This window comes from Alosa sapidissima, chromosome 17 (assembly GCF_018492685.1).
Source record: "Alosa sapidissima isolate fAloSap1 chromosome 17, fAloSap1.pri, whole genome shotgun sequence".
Classification (NCBI taxonomy): Eukaryota; Metazoa; Chordata; class Actinopteri; order Clupeiformes; family Clupeidae; genus Alosa; species Alosa sapidissima.
In genome coordinates, this window is record NC_055973.1 from 22744083 (window position 1) to 22751582 (window position 7500).

The window sequence follows — 7500 nt, forward strand, 5'->3', positions numbered from 1 at the left end:
TCATTACTCTATGGGTGATGACCATCGATTCCCAAACTCATTCCATTAAACAGACCTGTGATCAATGTGTCTCATTTCACATCAACCGACTGGCAAGGCAAAGCTCTCTTTGTGACTTTCAAGGTGTTGAGGTCAAGAGTTTTCCATGTTTTCATAGTTCCATGTAGCTGGGTGGCTTCACCATCCAGTTGGTCACATGGGACATATGGAGTCCTCTGAATGTCTCCAAATAATTGACATTGACAGACGCTTGAATGATATCTTGTACATTAAAACCAGATGCAAAGACAAAAATATAGGTAGATAAGGTAAGGCAAATGCATCAATATAGCGCATTAAATCTAGACGCTAGGACACAAATAGAGGTAGGTAAGGTACTTAAAGCACTGGCTACTTAAGCACTTCACATAAACACAAACAACAAATAAGTCCAAACTTAGGTAACATTAGGCTGTAGCATGGTGCTCTTCAACAGTCCAATCAGGCAATGCTTGGCCATCTGTAGAGCTCTGTAAGCTGAAGTCAGCTGTCCTAAGCTTTTTTTCTCTAGTCAGACGCTGGAAAGCTAGAGTCCAGAGACAACCCCCACAGACGCTGGTGGTGGTCAGGCTTTGTGACTGGCCTCCATAAGGCCACTGGTAGGTCCACTTTTTTTAACAGGGTGGTCTAATATCAAACATGTTTTCCTAATAACTGAGATGTTTATGAAGCTGTATTTCAGCAGCACAGAGCCCGCAATGATCAAAGAAAGCTGTTAGTCATGGAGTTAAGATGAATTCCAAAGCAAACAGCAACATTTTCCTGGACATCACTCAGCTACTTTGGCAAATACATCTGTATGACCATACATGGAGAAGCATGCGCAAGTGTGAAAAAACCCCAAAATAAACATAAGAATTGAACACATGAAGGCAGGGATGAACACAAATGCATCTTAAAAGTGTCACAGCTAGGTGTATATGCTCTTCATCTGACATTGGACATTATTTTTATCAGTCATTACATTCAATGTTACAAGTAGGCCTGCATGTTAATCATAGTTATAAATGCATTCTGCGTGTTGCAAATTAATTAACTGTTAAAATACTTAAACAACAATGCCAGGGTGATGTTATAAAACAGCTATATAAAAGGGGTGCGTCTCTCCCTCACCCCACACCCCCCTACGACCCCCTTTAACTTAATAGACCCCTGCAAGTAATTTATTATTTCAATTACACGTGTTTCTCAGGCCTGCTCCCTCCTCCTCGGCCTTTGGAGATTGCCTGGTGACGGATGATGATGAGCAACTTTAAGACTTGCAGCGAAGATGGAATTCATCTTTAATCGCCAGGGCTGCTCGGACCCCCCTGTCTACTTTTCAATTATCCTCGACACAACTGCATCTCCCTCATCAGGAGGAGAAGGAAAAGCTATCTTAGCCATCTAATAGCACTCTAATACACTGTAAGTGGTGTCGTTTCTATTAGAACAAATTGTACTGAGTGTGCTGTCTGCTCTGCTAGGCTACGCTACGATCCGTACAGGGGCGGACATGATAAAAGTCTTTTCTGGAAGGGAGAGTCACCAAAACAGGATTCACAAAGAGAATGCCAAATGGGTTTGGGTTATTTATAGATTTATTTTACGACCAAAGTTCTGTACCGGTACTTAGAAGGGCATGAAATATATCATTTTAGAATAGAACAGAATATGCTGCGTTTGCGTTGTATGTGTAAATATATGTCACATTTTGAGTCCTCTATTTGTTTTCCAAAAAGAACATTACTGCAAAATTCAAAACAGAATCACCATTCACCATTTATCCTGTAATCCTGTCCTTTCCTAGTTTGCTGAAGAGTCATTTAGTATTGTACGATAATCAGGGAATAACCCATGTGAACAAACCACATAGAATAGATTCCACCACTGCACTAAACTCTCAACCTGTTGTTTGATCAGTGCTGGTTCTACGCCATACTGCTCACCTCAAACTCTGTGAGTCAGAGCCAAGGTTTTCCCCTGTGGGACCCCTAAATGTAGAGCTGGGCCCTGGGCCAGGCAAGGGGAGGTGCCAGGGCCGCCCATCTATCCTCCAGAGTGATTGCATCCCCTCCAGGAGGTCCTGCTGGAGACTGATGAGGGGAATGCATGTGGTGCTACTATACCGCATCAGGTGGGAGGTGGGCTCTCTCTGTGTGTATGTGTGTGTGTTCAAAGATGTTTCAGCCAGTGTGTGATGACACAGGTAGTGGATCAGTGTTTGAAACAGGGGATTCTGAGGGGAGGCTGAGGTCCAATCGTTTGTCTTTATGGGGACCTTTCTCATTTGTGTCTTTATGGGGACCTTTCTCATTTGTATCTTTATGGGCTGTGCACTTTTATGATCAATGTTTCCTTCACTTTAACCATCTTTGGATTAGCCCTGGTGTGTGTGTGTGTGTGTGTGTGTGTGTGTGTGTGTGTGTGTGTGTGAGTAAGTGTGTCTGTGTGTGTGTGTGTGTGTGTGTGTGTGTGTGTGTGTGTGTGTGTGTGTGTGGAGTATTTTGCTCTTCCTTACTATAGTGCTGCTGTTACTGCACCATCTCTGACACCTTGTCACTGTGGCACCTTCACAGTGTGCCGGCCTGGCTGTTTACAAGGGCAATAACACCACACAAAACCCCATCGGTCTGCCTAAGGACTTCACACATACAATACCTGCCAATGAGTTCACCTTGAAGACTTCAAACCCACACTGCAATCACCAGAGTGGCCAGTTTGATGACCAGGAGGCACATGAGTGAGAAATGTAGGGCCAAAAAATGGGGACTATTTGAAGATCTCTTTAAGGACTGAAATAATGTGTTCTTGAGGTTGCAAGACTCCAGTCTGGCACATCTTTAGCCTGGAGAGGATTGAGAAGCCCAGATGGAAACATCCTCATTGGAGAGAATGACTGCAGGCCACCCCCCTCCCCTCCTCTCCTTCCCACAACCCTATATGGGGAAATGCTGCTGCTCTGCAACACATTGCATAGTTAAAAGTATGATAATTTCTGCCATTTCCTTTGGGGGGAAGTTTCTTTTGCTTTGTAAACTTGCTCCCCATGTCTGCTCTTCTGCAAATTAGGACAGAACACTGCACTCATATCAACATCCTGTCGCTAATTTTTTTTTGTTGAAGAAGAAGAAGAACAATGATTCATTCATCATGGTCTAGACGAAGGACAACAATAACAACATGTGTTCAAGGTTGAGAAATACACAGTAACAATATTTTAACTGATACACACCTTGAGCCCAGGACAGTGGAGGTCATTGTGCATGATATTAAAAACACCCCCTAAATCAACGGTAAAGTGTTTTTACGCTTGAATATAAATGCCATACTATCCTTGAAAAGGGCACTTATATTGACTCAACAAAACAGTGGGCAACATGACCATGCTCTTACTGATAACAGCACTACATAAAAGCAGGTCAATAAATATGTAAAATGTAATATAATCTGCATCTCATTTCATTGCCACAGAGTATAAATTACAAGGACTGGTTAAATTGAGCCACAGCGTAAACGTCAGCGTTGATAGACTAAAAGTGAAAAGTGTCTCATGCTAATCTGACAGACGTTGAGCCGAAGATGTGAGCAGAGATGTGAGAAGAGGCAAGGTCACTGAGCTGATGGAGTCCAGCCAGGAATCAGAGTGTGAATCAGTGCCAACCTTTTATAACAACCACCACCGCTACGCGTACACACACACACACACACACACACACACACACACACACACACACACACACAAACACACACACACACACACACACACACACACACACACACACACACACACACAAACACGCACCCACCCACACACACACACACACACACACACACAGAGCCAGGTGCCACTGCACTGTTTTACTGCAATGGGTTTCCTACAACATCCATACCATAAAGATTTTATTAGAAGGCCATTATTTATTTGTTTACACTGGTTGTAAACAATGTCTAGACTGCATGCCTTACCCTTTTGCAGTAGCTTGATTTTTGGGTCGTTGTTCTGGACAAGAACCAAACCAAGTCATTGTTTTTTCTTTCTATTCCTTATAGTAACATCCAGGTTCATTAATCTTGGAGTCAACTCCAGACCATTAAAATGCCTCATTCCCCCATTAATGTCTCCTTTAGCTTAGTGACAGGATTTACGTCAGCAAATAAAACATCTCCGAGCGAAGTCATCTACTCATTAGTGTTATAAACCCCTGAGGTTTCAGAGAAACAGTAACTCTCTCTCTCCACACAACACATGCTGTTGCGGATATCATATGGTAAACACTTGAATTTCCCCTGGGGATCAATAAAGTATCTATCTATCTATCTATCTATCTATCTATCTATCTATCTAGCACAGAATTTATGCAACTCCAAAACATCTGAATCACCAGATATTCGTACTGTGATATGTTATTTGACACATGACTCATGGACAGTGTAAGGAGTTTTTCTCCTTATCCGAACCTAATCCAGCGTTTATTAAAACATTTTGCAGCCCCGCTGACAGGCACCTCTTTGCTCTGATTATAACGGCAAGTCCTGAAATGCCTCCTGACCTTTTCTTGTTGCTTTTACTGGACTGGACAAGATGGAGCTGAAAATGACGGCTGATTTAATCATCACATCTGACAGGTCTCTCGGCATCCTTCAGACATTTTTGACGACGTTTCAGAGTCACTGCCAGTAAGGAGTTTAAAATGAGATGAGATGGCCCATGTAACTTTCCTCTGAAGGTAATCTCGGCAGTCATCTCAGAGCTTCCTGTCACACCGCTTAAAACCAGAATCCACACGCTCTGTATCACTGGCTCACTGCCTGTGCATGAATATGGACCAGTGCTTCTCTCTCTCTCTCTCTCTCTTCACCCCCTATGTTTTCCCTTCTATGCCCCCTTTTCCAGGGAACAGGTAACAAATGACACCATTACTTTCCGTCTTGGGGGCTGGCTTCTCTGGCTGGCTGGCTGGCCCAGTTAAGAGCAGGAGTGCTGACGCAGGCAGAGAGCCACACTCCGCGGCTCCACAGGGAGTGACGCTCGCTCGTGCATCTCCCCACACAGAGCCTCTCCTTCCTGGGCAGCCGGCCTTGGGAACCTGGGCCAGGTGTGCCTCTCACGTCAGGGCTGCTGGTGCTAATACACAACCATACGGCAGCCATCTTGGGTCATGACTAAAGCGCTGCGGAGACCGGCGCCGACATGAGTACAGCGCACTCCACTTTTGACATTCGATTACTTTGACAACATTGTTATCAATACAACTCCGCACACTAGCGCAGGTGACAGCAGAGTTCGACACTGGTGTGCGGGGCTGTATTAATAATAATAAGTATGGAAATGTTAAAGTCAGTTACCATTATCGTTATCATGGACATGTTATTGTCACAGTTACAGTTCTACATCTATCTGACGCTATAAGACACTGTTGCACCAATTGACCAAGTGGGATTCCTACTCAACAACAACTGTGAGCTTGTGACCTGATGTAAAAAGGAAGCAGCTGCTATTGAGGATAAATAACTCCATCCTCTTAACGGAGCTATGAAGGATCTTCTGAAGTTCATGACGAATGTCATCAGAGATGCTCCTCATGGGTGAGGTGTGGAATTTTCCACTTGTCCTCTCTGATGGACGAGTGCTCTGCCTAGCGGAGGAAAATAAAGTTTAGCATTGGAGGTTGCGTTGTCACTTTGAATTGTTGCACATCAGTCACGAGCTTTATCACTCCTACGCCGCTGAGCCGAATGAGAGAGTGCTCCCACTCGCCGTCAGCTGCCAAAATCTCTCACCCCATACCGAGTGGCGGAGAGGGATGGGTAGTTGACAAAGAGGCGTGGAGCGGAGCGAGAGGAGAGGACAGGAGACATCGCCTGAGCGTTAAGGTGAGTTGGAGGACGAGGTCGCCGTTTTTCATCCCTGTGGTGGCTTTCCGTGAGGTCAGAGCACGCGCTAAATGAGGCTCGCAGATAAGGCCGCCCCAGGAGACAAACGGCTTCCATTTTCTCAGGGGAGTGATGACGACAGGGGGCTGGGGCGTGGAGTGAGTGTGTGTGTGTGTGTGTGTGTGGGGTGGGGGGGTGGTGGGGGTGTTGGGGTGCGGGGTTAAAGGATGCTTCGACAAGGACGCTACATATTTCCTGGCCTCCAAAACACCATCCGAAAGGTCAGGGGAGCGCTGGACGAGGTAAATCAGGACGGCAGCCAGCCAATGGGGGACTCAGCCAGCCAATGGGGGACTCAGCCAGCCAATGGGGGACTCAGCCAGCCAATGGGGGACTCAGCCAGCCAATGGGGGACTCAGCCAGCCAATGGGGGACTCAGCCAGCCAATGGGGGACTCAGCCAGCCAATGGGGGACTCAGCCAGCCAATGGGGGACTCAGCCAGCCAATGGGGGACTCAGCCAGCCAATGGGGGACTCAGGGTGAGTCTGCGCTAACGACCTATTGTGTGTCTCATTTCAGTGAGACTGTGTGTGTGATGGTGTGTGTGTATGTGTGTGTGAGAGAGACTATATGTGGTGTGTGTGTGTGTGTGTGTATGAGTGAGTGAGTGAGTGAGTGAGTGTGTGTGTGTGTGTGTGTGTGTGTGTATGTATGAGAGAGAGGGGCATTAGCACTCAAGTCTGCTCTCCCACCCCACCATTTCTCAGCTCCATGGCTGCCATAAGTGATGATTCACCGGTTCCTCATTAGAGCCAGATATTCCAATGACTCGCCGTGAGTCCCCGTGTGGTAATAGATCCCCCCTGTCATCTCACACTAGCCCATAATGAATGCAACACCATTCACATTTATCACACAGCTTAAATTAGCCTCCCGAGTTTGGGATGGGGGGGGGGGGGGGGGGGGGGGGGGGTCCCCTAGGAATGTCGCTCAAACACACCTGGGCGAGATAAAGTGTGTGTATGTGTGTGTGTGTGTGTGTGAAAACCTTCGACAACGAGGCACAGGGGGTAATGCATCATACAGAGAACTGAACGCACATCAATACATAGGGTTGTGATCTTAGTCATTTCATACTGTGCTTCCACATGCTGATTGCCTTATCAATAAAAGCTACAACTATAATGGGCTGGCTTCAAGAGGAATAATTAAACCATGAACACACACATGGGCAAACAAAAACACTCTTGTTATTGAATAATGACGCATACAGTATATTCCTGCATAAATCACTACAGGATACCCACCAAGAGGTTTGAAAAAGACCTGGAACAGACCCTGTGTCTACGTACAGCTCTCTGGTGGTGAGGCTGGAGTCTCTAAAGGTGTACTGTCACACCGGTGTGACGGAAATGTTGGAAAATGAATGTTCTAAAAAATATCCGGGTTCATTGAATTCAACATAGAATTGTAGAACCTTTAATTGTTGCGGAATGGAATCTTATGTTAGAATGTTCAAAAACCCACACCTTTAAGGGTTAAAAGGCCACGTCAGGTGTGTGTTGTGCAGCACAGCTTGTCTTTGTAGGTGCACGTAACCTTTC

General features: G+C 45.7%; 1 protein-coding gene across 2 annotated transcripts in view; it reads right to left on the reverse strand.

Annotated features, from left to right (window-relative positions):
* kcnh2b (potassium voltage-gated channel, subfamily H (eag-related), member 2b) overlaps positions 1-7500 on the reverse strand; it is a 227948-nt gene that overhangs the window by 71772 nt on the left and 148676 nt on the right. The window lies entirely within an intron of this gene.